The following is a 14,499-nucleotide window of genomic DNA, read 5'->3' as shown; positions in this document are numbered from 1 at the left end:
TAAACAACAGCTCCCTCATGGATATGTTGTGAGGCCGCACAACACCCTTGTGTGACATCTGAGACTGTCAAATGAAAGGCACTATGTGAGTGCAAATTATAACATGAACTGCTTCATATGCTCAGCAGGATGATCTTACAGCATTTCCAGGCACAGTGTCAGGTTGAGTGTCTTCGGGGGATGGAAATTAAATCCATTTTTGCCACATGGCAGTATTGCTGTGCTGGTTCCTGTTTGATGTTTTAACATGATTTTTAATTCTTTGAAAGACTAGATCAGTCTAACTCTCCTCTACTGACCTATTCTTGAATTACTTTCCTAGCGAAAGTAGTAAAATTTATCATCTCATTAGAGTGTCCAGATAAGATAGAGACAAGGCAACTTGGGAGATCTGCAGAATGGCCAATTAAAAAACCTGCCACAATGTAAATAAGCAGCTGAGCAACCAAATCAGTGTGTGCCAAAACTCCAGCCTTGTTCACCCAAAAACAAATCATTACAAGTCTGACTGAATGTAGTTTATTTAAAAGAACATGTAGCCTGCTAGCTGGACAATGAAATTGATATGCTATAGTCATTATTTTGCTCTCTGGCATATCTTATCATAAACCCTCTCTCATATTGATGAATATTTTCCTGGAATATCCTGCAGTAGTTGCATTAAAATCACACTTATTATTTAAGATTTTATCTACATATACTGCTTATACTCTACTGGTATAGTTAAAGTGGTATTGCCACCCTAGTGTCTATGCAGTTATAGTAATACAAATATCAGAGGGGTAGGCGTGTTAGTCTGGATCTGTAAAAGCAGCAGAGAGTCCTGTGGCACCTTATAGACTAGCAGACGTATTGGAGCATGAGCTTTCGTGGGTGAATACTCACTTTGTCGGATGCATGTCAATTTGACCTAGTAATACAAAGGTGCTTTAGATCAGTATGGCTAGTCTTGTATGGGAAGGGTAATAAACTATACTGGTATGAGCCCCTTTATATAAGTATACCTGCATTCACAATAAGGGTTGTACTGGTGTAACTACTTCAGGAGAAAAATCACACCCCAACTGATGCAATTATATTGGTCCAAAAACTGCACAGGCTGGGCCCAAGACATTCTTTAGGTTTCTTGGACCCATTATTCTGAATTATTGAAGGGGAAGGGAATTGTATAGTACTTAGTAAGAAAAGACAAGTGGACTTGCTTGTTTCCTTATGGATCTTCACTATTCTGTAAGTAGGCCTTTCTAAAGAAAATTTGGACAATTATTTTTACTAGATGATATGTTCTGTCTATGGTTACAGACTTAAAACAATAAGTTACATCTAAGTGTTTATATTCTTCCTTACATGAGCACTTGCATACGTTTTTCTTAATGCTTTCCAAATCCAGTCAGCAAGTCTCTCATGTCATATGTAAAGCTGCAAATAATTTTAAGTTCTCATCCCACTTCTTTAGCACATCACACACTTTTGATTATAGTCCTACAGCCTACAATGTGCAGTGTGATATGTTTCCCTTTTGTCTGTCTTGTCCAGGTCCATTTGTATGGTATATTTGTTGTCCCCTCCCTTCATCTGTTTCAGAATCTGCAAAATGTAGGCTTTCATTATGGAGAAAAAATATATTTAGTGGTTTGGTAGAGGGTGAACCTTTCTCATGTGTACTGAATTTAACTGACCCTATGCAGTCTGTGGTTGTGTCAGTGCTATGAAAATTGTATTTAGGACTTGTATTTTTTCCTGGTAGTGACAAATCTGGTTGTAGGGAAGATAGGACTCTAAGAGCTTTGTATTCTAGTGTTCTTACTGTTTGCAGAGAGGCTGAATAAATAGTTGTATGAGAGGGGTGAACTCTTTCACCCCCAGTTACTTCAGTGAAGTGTTAACTCTGAAGGCTTGCAGGATTTAACTACTTGTTTTTCAAGTGGTGAGCTTAAGGGCTTTTCCTCACACACAGCGCTACAGCTGTAGTGCAGCCTATAGCGAAGACACTCAGACGGGAGAAGCTCTCCTGTTGGCATAGTTAATCAACCTCCCCAAGAGATGGTAGCTATGTTGGCGGAAGATGCTTTTCCGCCAACATGGCACTGTCTCTGGGGGAGGAGGACATGAGGTGGGGCAGGTTGGTACAATTACTTAGCTCAAGTGTGTGGACTTTTCACGCCTGTATAGGTCTGTACTGTAAACCTGGCCTAAACCTCTTTCTTCAGCTTTAGAATGTGTTAACTAGGATGATGTAACACACTTTTCTATTAGTCAAAACAAACACTGAGTTGTGACACAGACATGTCTGTAAATGTGAAACAGTGGGCTAAATTCTTCCCTGGTGTAAGTCCACAATTAAGCCTATGCTTCTGCCTGACCAACTAGCATATGTTAAAGTCTACACTAGAGTTTTAGAATAGGTGTTTGCTAACATGTTCTAACACACTGAAATCCTGGTGAAGACAAGCCTAGGGACAGTCAGTTTAACAACTGCTTTTGCAATTTAACACTTGATTCAGTCTTTTAGGAATTACTAAACCACACCCGAATTATTCAGCTGCTCACTAGCTTTGGAGTGTGACTCATCTATTCAGAACCAAGAAAATACAAAACTTTATTCTTGGATATTGCAGTGTTGTGGTTCAGCTTTCATTACAGCTATGTATACGCTTGTTTTTCAGGAAAACTCCATTGGATTATCAAAAGTGATGCATTTGGTCACTTAGTAGATGCTTTCCCATCCTTTTTTCTCAGTTCTTAGTGAACAGTTTGAATTCATTCTAGGCAGTGATCCTGTTGTGCAATCAGCGACATGGCAATTAACCTTGGTTTTAATTCCCTTTTCATTGTGGATGTCACTGTTGTTTGTGTGTTTTTGTTTTTTGGTTTCCCGTCTTGCTCTTGGTTTTCTGCTAAACACCCAGGGTAGAATCCTGGCCCCGTTAAAGTCCCTGGCAAAACTCCCACTGACTTAAGTAAGGTCAGGATTTTACCACTTCTTTCTAACCCAGCTTCCCTCTTGAGAACCACAGGAAGAAGTGAGAATAGTAAAGTTGGCAAACATCTTCAATCACATGATTTCTGCAACAAGTCTTGTTTCCAATAGCACATAGAATAAGAAGTACCAAATGAAGTACCATAAGAAGTACCAACCCCCCTCTCTCTCTCTCTCTCTCTCTGCCAAGAGAAACATTACTGACAGAGTTGAACAACTGGTTTTTCTAAACAATTTCTTTTTGATAGGAATAGACAAAGTTTTTTATTCTCTTCCAAACTTTTCCCAGTAGCAGGTGCAAATAACTTGCATGCAAGAGTTTTAAAAGCGTTGACCAAGCAGTTCTCTGAATCATTGTTGGTTTTCAGTAAGTCTTGGAACACTGGGGAAGTGCCGGGAACTGGACGAAGGCTAATATGTCAATATTTAAAAAGAATAAATGGAACAACCTGAATAAATATAAATCTGTCAACTTGATATTGATCCAGAGCAAAATAGTGGAATAGCTGATATGGGACTTAGTTGATAAAGAATTAAAAGGATGTTAATATAATTAATGCCAATCAGCAAAAGTTTATGGAAAATACATCTTGTCAAACTAATCTGGTATTTTTGTATGCGATTGTAAGTTTGGCTGATAAAGGTAATAATGTTGAAGTAATATATTTAGACTTTTGTAAGGCATTTAAGTTGGTACCACATGATTAGAATGATACAAAATTAACATTGCACATATTAAATGTATTAAAACTTTTGCCTCAACTTCAGTGTGAGCAGCTTAGGCACATGTTTGGGCCAGTAATGGAATTACGTGTACTGTAACTATTGGCTGTCCTATGGTGATACTAGGGCTATGAATATACTTGATGGTATCTTTCTTATGTTGACATTAGTGTGTTTATAAAGTTCTGTATAATTCACTCCTCTGGAATCGTTTCCTACAAGATGGTAAGACTGCTTTTGTTTAAAGTTAAACTATTGTCTTCCAATATTTTGTTACCTTTTTGCATCTTAGATTTTAAAATACATGTGCTTAAAATGACTCTGAATTTAGTAAGTCTCAGAATGACTAGTAGGGAACAGCCTTTAATATTATAATTTATCACTGCAGACTTCTGTCATGATAGCTAATGACATGCTTTGACACTTTGGATAGAACACTTCATAATGGCCTTCATGGGCAGATCTTCTGAAAATGTGGTACTCTGGAGATTTTTTTTTTTAATTAGAATTACACAAACTACTAATTCTGTTTAATTAATGGAATTTCATGCTTACACTTTTAGTAGCTGTTAATATGTAACCAGAATTGATGGGGTGTCTGTGAAGTATGGATTCCCACACCACCAGTTGACGTAAAATAGAATTGGAGTGATTTCATAGTAACTTTTTTTTTAAAAGTTGGTTTTATGTAGATTATAGAGGGATTATGGGCAAGTTTTTTTCTTTTTTGTTTAAAGTTAAAGAGGTGCATTACCTTATTTTTGCATTGAAAAATATTAGCCTTTGAGAGACTCTGAAACTGAATTCAGAGTTTTTAACATAATGACACATCTCTTTTTTACCTCTTTCGAAGAATTACTGGCCCAAACATGTGCCTCGTCGGCTAATGCTGAAGTCGAAGCAAAAGTCCCCCTGACTTCAATGTGAACTGATAGTGGGAAAACTTATTTAGGGTCAGATTCTGCAACTTGCATTAAATAGTACTTTACTTCATGAGTGAAGTCCCACTGAATAAGCAGATTTTAATAATCAGTGGAGTAAGGTGATGCCACTAAGGATGATAAAATCTGGTCCTGAGTGAGGAACTCCTAGTATTCTAACAAATGTAATGGTACTTTAGGCCTTCGAGGTGACGTGCAAGTGGGATGCCAGCAACCACTTCCTCCCTAGGAGCAGCTTCACCCAATTTGCCAACTGGAGGTTCATCCACCGGGCCCGGCTCAAATGCGTTCCGCTGAACAGGGCCATCCAGCACGGGAATCAAGAAGTGTGACTATAACGGCGAGACAGTACCCCACGTGCTAGGTAGCTGCAAGCCCCATTCCAGAGCCTGGCAGCTGCAACATAATGCCATCCAAAATTGCCTAGTCAGAGCCGTCCAGCCACTCATAGGGAAGATGGCTGTGCACTCTGCCATCCCCGGAACCGACAGCCAACTGCGACCAGACATCATCATCACCAATAGGGACTAGAAGAAGATCATGATGGTGGACATCACAGTGCCTTTTGAGAACAGAACCCTGGCTTTCCATGATGCCTGAGTTCGAAAGGTGGAGAAATACATCCCTCTGGCCGAAACCCTGAGAGCTAAGGGTTACCAGGTTCAGACGCACATGCTGATTATCGGAGCCCTGGGCACATGGGACCCCAGTAACGAGCGAGTGTTGAGAGAATGTGGAATTGGTCAATACTATGTTCGGGCTGATGCAGCAACTTATGGTGTCAGACACCATCAGGTGGTTGAGGGACATCTACATAGAACACATCACTGGACATTGGCAATACCAGGAGGGATGAGGTAGAGTGCCGATGAGAAGCGCAGTCGGGAAAATAACTGAAATACTTTCCTCATGGATTGTACTTTCTAAATGGACAACCTATCCTAAATTCTTAATTAAAAAGGGACAGTCTTCACTCATTGCTATATTTGCTTTCCACAACCAACTTTCTGTATAACTTTTCATGAGTGATGTACCTGAATACTTGGATGCTAATATCTAAACTGTAGTCTTAAATTTATTCACCTAAATTTGGGTTATTGCTGATTATGCACTATATGTATCTTATGACTTTTTAAAAACAAACTTTATATTGTGTGGATAATCTGAGCACTGTACCCAGATATACAGACACTTTTTTCTTAACCTGTGTATTATATAATTTTTTAACATTAGCTTTAATACAATTATTATATCTGTTTTTATTTGGAAGCTCACAGGATAGAGGTCCCCTCTTTGGAATGAGTGCAACATGAAAAGTTCACACAGGAGGATTTAGGGACATTCACTTGTCTATCTGTGAATAAAGCATCCTCCAACTTGAGTAAAGTTAAATTTCAAAAACTTGGTTTGAAGCAGAAATGCTTATTTTAAGAAAGCCTCCTGCATGCTGCATACATTCATAATAGGACAGCTAATTGTTACACTACATGTAGTTCCTTTACAGTTTGTACCTTGTACTTCGAATCAGAGGTGACTTTAGAAGTGACTTGACTGACTGAACATTACTTCTAGTTTATGAAATCAACATAAAATAGAGTAACAAATGCAGATGTGAAAGGCTGCTGTCAAATTGCCAGATTTAGTCTAAACAACGAGGAGTCCTTGTGGCACCTTAGAGACTAACAAATTTATTTGTGCATAAGCTTTCGTGGGCTAAAACCCACTTCATCAGATGCATGGAGTGGAAAATACAGTAGATAGGGGTGTGTATATATATATACACCGTACATGAAAAGATGGGGGTTGCCTTACCAAGTTGGCTGGAGAGTCAGTGCTAATGATACAGTTCAATTAATAGAAGAATACTGAGGGAGGAAAAATCACTTTTGTAGTGGTAATGAGGGTGGCCCATTTCAAACAGTTGACAAGAAGGTGTGAGTAACAGCAGGGGGAAAAATTAGTATGGGGAAATTAGTTTTTGTAATGACCCATCCACTCCCAGTCTTTATTCAGCCCTAATTTGATGGTGTGCAGTTGGCAAATTAATTCCAGTTTTGCAGTTTCTCGGTGGAGTCTCTTTTTGAAGTTTTTTTTGTTGAGGAATTGCTGCTTTTAAGTCTGTTATTGAGTGATCAGGGAGATTGAAGTGTTCATCTGGTTTTTGAATGTTATAATTCCTGATGTCAGATTTATGTCCATTTATTCTTTTACATAGAGACTGTCCAGCTTGGCCAATGTACATGCCAGAAGGGCATTGCTGGTAGATGTGCAGGTGAACGAGCCCCTGATGGTGTGGCTGATGTGGTTAGGTCCTGTGATGTGTCCCTTGAGTAGATATGCAGACAGAGTTGGCACCAGTGTTTGTTGCAGGATTTGGTTCCTGGGTTAATGTTTTTTGTTGTGTGGTGTGTAGTTGCTGATGAGTATCTGCTTCAGGTTGAGATTTAGTCTCTGTGTGAGTTCCACTCCAAGATTTCTAATACGCTTATAATATGTAAATATGTACCTTGGATTTATTATGCATTCAGCTTCCAGAATAATAACCTGAATTATTTTTGTGCTCTCTTTAGAGAGTAATTGGATATAAAGTATAATTATATCAGATAGTCCCTTTTGGGTAACACATACAGTGTCTGGGATTGTCCGTGTTTTCTCCCTGAAACTTTCTGGCAGTATGTGTCCTAGCTGGTTAGAAACAGCAATCATTGAAAAGCCTTTTACGTAAAAGTTGTCAAAAGAAGACTTTAATTTTTTTTAATGGTAATGTGCCTCAGCATTCTTTCTGCTGTCCACTGACCTGGTAACTATTAATCCCCACTTGTTCTCTTATTTCCCAGTTCAGCAAATTCTAAGTTGTACACTAAGAAAAACAGTGACACAAGTTTCTGGGGTATTGCACATGTTAAAAATTTGCACTGTTTTGTCAGATGTGTCTGGTGGCTGTTTGCTGTTTCAGCTCTTACTGTAAGATTGCTTGCAGTTGTGAAGCGAGGATAAGGAATGAGGCATTTCTGCTTGTTCTCATTTTTGTTCAGGTTGATTTGGCATACTTGATATCTGAGTAGACAACCATCTGTCCCTCAGGTCTTGCCAATTACACCAACTCTGAAAACAGTCCGAGAAACTTAATTTTTCCACTTAATCATGTGCAAGTTCACGGTCTCTATCTTTTGTCAAATTAAAAAAAACCTTGGTCTGGATTTATTATTTTCTGTTTCCAAACTGTAGAGTTTACAACTAGCATTACAGATAGATAGCAAAATAAATAATATAAAATATTTTCTCTGAAGAAGCATTAGTGATTAAGTGTTAGAAGAATTAATCCCAGATTAAAATGACAGTATTAAAAACTGCTTCCTTTCAAGTACTGGAATTCAGTTAATAGTGTGAGGGTTGTTGTATCTATGGCAAGGAGAGAGAGAGAGAGAGGTCAAAAATTTCAAAAACGGATACTTAATATTAGAGTCCTAAGTCATCATTAGATGGCTATATAAGGGGCCTGATTTTCAGTAGTACTAATTATATTGACTTCAATAAGAGTTCATGGCTGCTCAGTGCTATTGAAATTCAGGTCACTTACAGTTTTAGGAGCCTAACTTTTAGGCACCTAGTTGTATGGTCTTGACAACTCTCCATCATATATTTGTAAAAGGAGTCAATGTATTTTTCCAATCATGATTCCCTGCAAAAATATCTTCCTTTATTCAGGAATTCCTGCTAGCATGAATATTTCTTCATTCATTATTTTCCAAGTCATTAATTCCAGTTCTGCTAAGTAGTGCTATTAATTACTTTATTTTTTTAATTTTTTTTAACCTGTGCTGTTTAAGTGAAAGCCTCTTCAAACTTGTTGCCTGCTATTTCACTATTTACTAATGACAGCTAAATTCTTATTGAATTTGGCATTGCAGTATTTAACTCAAGGATTGCTGTTGATGGAAAAGTGCACACTTCCAACTCATAATCAATGTATGAGGAAAGTAATAGGTGTTCAGATATAAAATGCAGCTCTTTAGTCAGTTGTCATATATTTTTCAAAGAGTGTGATATTTGCTTTTCTAGGAACTAGTATTAAGAACAGAGAACAAAATGAAACTGACTAAAAGCATCATTGCAAAAATATTTAATGGAGAACTACTGAAAACAACAAATATTACTTTCCAACTTGACCCATTCCCCTTGTTCCCTGCTGGCTTTATTTGAAATGCCTAAGGTAAAACATCACAGAACAAAATAGGTGTTTTAAATATGATTAATTATCCTTAAATTGTCCAAAGCATTCACTTTTTATCATTGAGAAATTTATAAAAATCCTTTGCAGTTCAATAGTAACAAATCTTACTGGTGCTGGGAAAGAAATACATTGTGTTCAGTTTTAAAAATAATGTTCAGGAGAAATTGTTTTGTGTACCGCTATGAGCAGTGTAAGAAAACTTTTTAGTATGAAATTTTTGCTACAGGTGCATTGATTATTTTTCTCCAGATTTTTAAATTAATCATTTCAAAGATTACATTCAACTGAGCTAATCTGTCTTTTTATGGTACAATTAGACACATGCAAAAAGAAAAGAGCTTTTGTACTAAATGTTCTCTCTCTCTCTCTCTCCCATCCCCCAAAAGAAGAGGCTTCCCTCAGGAGTCTAGAAATGTAGTGGAACTGGTTTCTTTTTTCTTACTCTTGTTGTTCTCCATTCTTCCATTCTACTCGTCATCCCTCTAATGATTTTTTCCCCTTCTATGGAAGCCTATTATGTATACTCCATTGTCTGGAGTCAAGGATTCTTCTTATAGCTCTGCCTTCATCTTATCTTATACTTCCTATGCTTCACTATTTTGCTTGCTTTCTTTGACTCTTTTACCAGGTCCAGATTCCATCCCTTCTTTCATGCTGCTCAGCAGGCTTGGAACAACTGCCCAATTAATGTATTTCAGGTTTCTCCTTTTCCTTCCCATTTCAGAAACTTCTTTAAGAACCTATTTTTTGACATTATGTGGTATATAATAAACATGTCCCATTCTTTGTCTGACCTTCCCTGAAACTGTTTTTTCTGTATCCAGTGTGTCATTATGGAACCTGTTCCTACTTGGGTTCAGTTTAGTTATTGTGCGTGTTATGTACCGCAGTGGCACTTTATGAATGATGATAATGCCTTTGGTATCAGTGATCTCTGGAGAGCAGAGCAAAACTGCTATCTGGTACACTTTCTATCACTGATACACACTGTTTCTGTTGTGAGTTTCCTGGCAGTGAAATTAACAAGCAAACTTATATCTTAAGTATCTGTACCCTGCTGTAATCAGCAAGTGTGTGATTGGAACTATATGTGGCTAAGAGAAATAATTGTTATCAACAGGCCTTTGAGTCTGCAGCTCAGTGTAACTCTGAGTAGTACAGCAGAAACCAATTCAGTATAGTGACTTGGCTTACAGACTTTTATCTACTTTATAAATAGGCTTATTGCTTTAGTTAATAATACATCTCTACCCCGATATAACTTGACCCGATATAACATGAATTCGGATATAATGTGGTAAAGCATTGCTTCGGAGGGGAGGGCAGATCAAGGCACATTCAATATAATACGGTTTCACCTATAACACGGTAAGATTTTTTGGCTCCCGAGGAGAGTGTTATATTGGGGTAGAGGTGTAGTTGGAGAGTTCTGTTTTTGTAGTGTTGTATGCACTTTGTTTTAGTGCAAAGATTATGATTTTTAACTTAATGGGTTTATTTTTAATGTTTTATTAGATGAATTTCACTAGATTCCACTCTGTTCTGTATATCTATATTTTGTTAGACTGCTTTCTAGCTTCAACTGATGAGTCACTCTTGCATATAATTGCTGATCAGAACAAAATATAGTGTAATAAATGCTGTAAAATTACCCTCTTCTCCATACCTTCTGAGATCCAGTTTATCTTATCTCTTCAGTGATGAGCAAAGTTTCTGTAATATAGAAAGGAGAGTGTTTTGTATAAGAAACTGCGTGTATAAAAAAAATTGGTCTGCTTTTTGTTCAAACTAAAAAGCATACCAGTGCTAACCTCTGGACTGAGACAAAGCATGAAGAATTTAAACCCAGAAGGAATTAATTTGACTAAATTATGAGCATCTGAAAAAGGGATGTTGGATGGTTGTTGGAACTTGGTAACTATCATGTGCACTATCTCCACCTGCTGTGGTAGTTATGTTGTGTTACCATCTTTGGTTAGGTTTCTTGACTAAAAGAAAACCAACTATGATAATATTTCTTTTAAAGACCAAAATGATACCAGTGTAACAGCTGAAAAATACTCTTGGTGGTTGGCATATGGGACCTTTGGTTTGATTCCCGTCCAGTATACATACTGGGGTCTATGTTTGTATGACTTATGGCAGATTTATAGCTGTTTTAATGTGATAGGCAGGTTACATGGTTGGAGGGATATTAGTGGTTAGCGGGGTTGAGAATTTGGGCTCTAGAAGGAAGATATTCAAGAAAAAAATTCACTGTTGCTCTGAAAAATGAGAGATCAGCACTTTAAGATAATGCATATATTGTTCAAACTAAACTAGATTTCAGGAAGGTTTTGGTCTTTGGCTGCACTATAAGGAAGAGCAAGGGATGTGAAACTGTGAAAACTACTGTTCTTGTGCAGGGGGAATGTATAAATGTTCCTTTTCAAAGCATATATCAATTGACTCAGTGGAATCCTAGCAATGACCTTTATACAGTATATTGTAAATCTTCACTGTCCATTTATTTTTTTATCCTTTATTATAAACTGAACTGGAAGGTAGACAATAGTACTTCTTCCAAAGTGCTGAACAAACATGATGTAATTGGTCACCCCAACACTCCCTGCAAGGCCGGGATTACTGTTGCTTTATCAAACTTTTAATTGAATATATTGAGATGCTTAAGGCACTAGCCCAGTGGCCAGTCACAGTAATGAGGATATTTCTGTGGTTCCTCCCCCCCCCCCCCAAAAAAAAAGGTGTGTACTAAACTCAGGTTAGCTAATTTGGGTTAAAATAGCAGTGAAGACATGTCAACTCATGTCATCAGTTCGAGTTCAACCCTAGGCTTTCCTTTGTTTCCCAAACTTTAACAACCTGTGAACCCCTTTCACTAAAATGTCAAGTCTCACGAACCCCCTCCTAAAAAGGAATTTCCAGGGATTTTCTTCTTTACCTGAATATAAATTATAAAAGCAGTGATCTTGAAAATATAAAATTTGTTTTTATGACAATCTTATTATACACTATTTATTATTAATTATTATTTATCATTACAGTATTTTTATTACATTATGAAAACGGCAACACTCTTCCAAGATCTCACTTTTGTAGCTTGTATCACTTTGAATAAGCCTGCTATAAGACAAGTCTCCTATGTTTCATCAAGAAATATCAATATGAAACAACATGAAGGTATTTAAGAAGCCAACTCAAAGAATTCCTCGTACACAAGCATTCAGGTCTTGAGCAGTCCAGGCAAACAATGCATGTTACAACAAAGCTTAAACTTGTTCTTCATAATAATTTTAAAAACAAGACTAGCTGCCTATTTAATTTTAAAAACATCAAAAAAAAATCCTCCTCCCTTTCCATTTCTTATAAGGAGTCTTGAAGTTTAAATCTCCTCAGTGTGACACATATGCTTGCTTTGATCTGCTTAGCTCTTGGAAGTCCAGGTGCCCTGTGCTGCTGGCCCTGTGCTTCCTGTGGGGTCCCTAGGGACAGCTCTGTCTGCCATTAGAAATTTTTTTCTAGAGAACCCCCCATAACATTTCTCAAACCCCAGTTTAGGAACCACTGCTTTAGACTTTACCTCAAGCTGCCAGTGTGAGGTAAAGACTGAGTTGCTGTATCATTGCTGCTATTTTTAATCCAAGTTACCTAACCTCTAGTTAAGAATACATCTTTTTTTGCAGGGTAGATATACCCTGAGTGTGCTGACAGTACATGTTCATAGATTCTAAGGTCGGTGGTCTGAACAACTGTATAACTCAGGCTATAGAACTTCCTCAAAATAATTTGAACTAGAGCATATTTTTTTGAATATTGGTTTAAAAATGGCCAGTGATGGGGAATCACTTGGCAGTCCTTAGTAAATTGTTCCAGTTATTCATTACCCTTACTGATAAAAATGTTACATCTTTTTTTCCATCTGAATTTGTTTATCTTCCATTTCCAGCCATTGGGTCTTGTTATATCTTTGTCTGCTAGACTGAAGAGCACATTATTAAATATTTGTTACTCTTGTAGATACTTATAGACTCTGTTCAAATCACCCCATAACCATCTTTGGGTTAAACTAAACAGATTAAGCTCCTTGAAGATCGTTCTTATGGCTATTTTCTGAACCCTCTTCAATTTATCAACATCTTTCTTGAATTGTGGGCATCAGAACAGACCAGCAATTGCACCAGTGCCAAATACAGAGGTAAAATAACCTCCCGGCTCCTATTTACTACTACCCTGTTTATGTATCCACGGATCACAGTAGCCCTTTTGGCCCCAGTGGTTGCACTGGGACAACTTATTCAACTGATTACCACCCTGACCCTCCCAAGTCATTTTCAGAATCCCTGCTTCCCAAGATAGTCCCTTATCCTGTAAGTATGGTCTATATTCTTTGTTCCTAGATGTATGATTTTTTTATATTTGGCTTTATTGAAATACAAAATATTTGCTTGCCCCAAATTTACCAGGCAATCCAGATTGCTCTGTGTCAGTGACCTGTCCTGTTAATTATTTGCAACTCCTCCAACTTTTTGTCATCTGCAAATATTATCAATTGATTTGATTTTTTCCCCAGATTATTGATAAAAATATTAAGTAGCAAAGGGCTAAGAATTGATCCCTGTGGGACCCCACTAGAAACATATTATCTGATGATGATTCCTCACTGTCAAATAGCCAAATTTTAATTAAAAAATCTCCTCCTTATTGTCTTTACTGCTGGTGGCCATAGATTTCTCCCTGTATCCTTTTGTTTACCTTATCCATTTCTTACAATTTCTAGCTTCTTATAGTTGTTATATAATTTATTTTTCTTGTTGCTTTCACTACTCCTCTAAGACAGCTGTTTTTCTAACCAGTGTGGCCTCCTTTCTCAATTGTGGCTTTTTGGACACGTAGCAAAATGTTCTTAAAATTCCCAATTATAATTCATATTTTTCTATTTAAATTTTTCCACCTGATTTGGTTCATAATTGTTTTCAGTTTTGAGAAATTGGCAGTTTTATAGCTCTGTGTGTGTTTAGGGGAGGAGGAGGTGCGAGCACACTGTGTAGTTGTAGCTGTGTTTGTCCCAGGGTACCGGAGAGATGAGGTGGGTGAGGTAATATCTTTTATTGGACCAACTTCTGTTGGTAAGAGAGACAAGCTTTGAAGCCACACAGAGCTCTTCTTCAGAGTGTGTGTGTAAGTACTTATTTGGACTTAATACTGTTCGCACATGACAAATTTGATCAAGTCATGATCACTTGTACCTAAGCTAGCACCAAATTTTAGTTTGAGGTCTCCTATAGAATTCTTCCATGTTGTATTCAACACTTCTTAAATTAGCAAATTGTCATCTGTAATTTCTAGAAATTCTGAGGACGTTTTAGTACTGGCAGCCTGAGCCCTCCAGCATATGTGACTCAGACTGAAGTCCCTGCATGATCATGCAGCCTTTTTTCATAAACAGTATAGATAAGTGCTTCAGGGGCTGGTCATCCTGTTCCCTAATGTGATTTGGTGGACTGTAGCAGACACCAACAAGTACCCCATTATGTGCTTTTGCTATTAGGACATTGATCCATAAGCACTGAAAATAATTTTCTTCCAGGTCTTCACTGAGCTTGTGGTTATTTTCACTGACA

The 14,499-nt window shown here is 37.5% G+C and overlaps 1 protein-coding gene across 1 annotated transcript in view; it reads left to right on the top strand.

Moving 5' to 3' along the window:
• MND1 (meiotic nuclear divisions 1) overlaps nt 1-14,499 on the top strand; it is a 46,743-nt gene that overhangs the window by 13,925 nt on the left and 18,319 nt on the right. The gene's annotated exons all lie outside the window — the stretch shown is intronic.

Source organism: Gopherus evgoodei, chromosome 5, assembly GCF_007399415.2.
Source record: "Gopherus evgoodei ecotype Sinaloan lineage chromosome 5, rGopEvg1_v1.p, whole genome shotgun sequence".
NCBI lineage: Eukaryota > Metazoa > Chordata > Testudines > Testudinidae > Gopherus > Gopherus evgoodei.
Note: the sequence above shows the minus strand (reverse complement) of the source record. Positions and strands in the feature narration are given on the sequence as shown.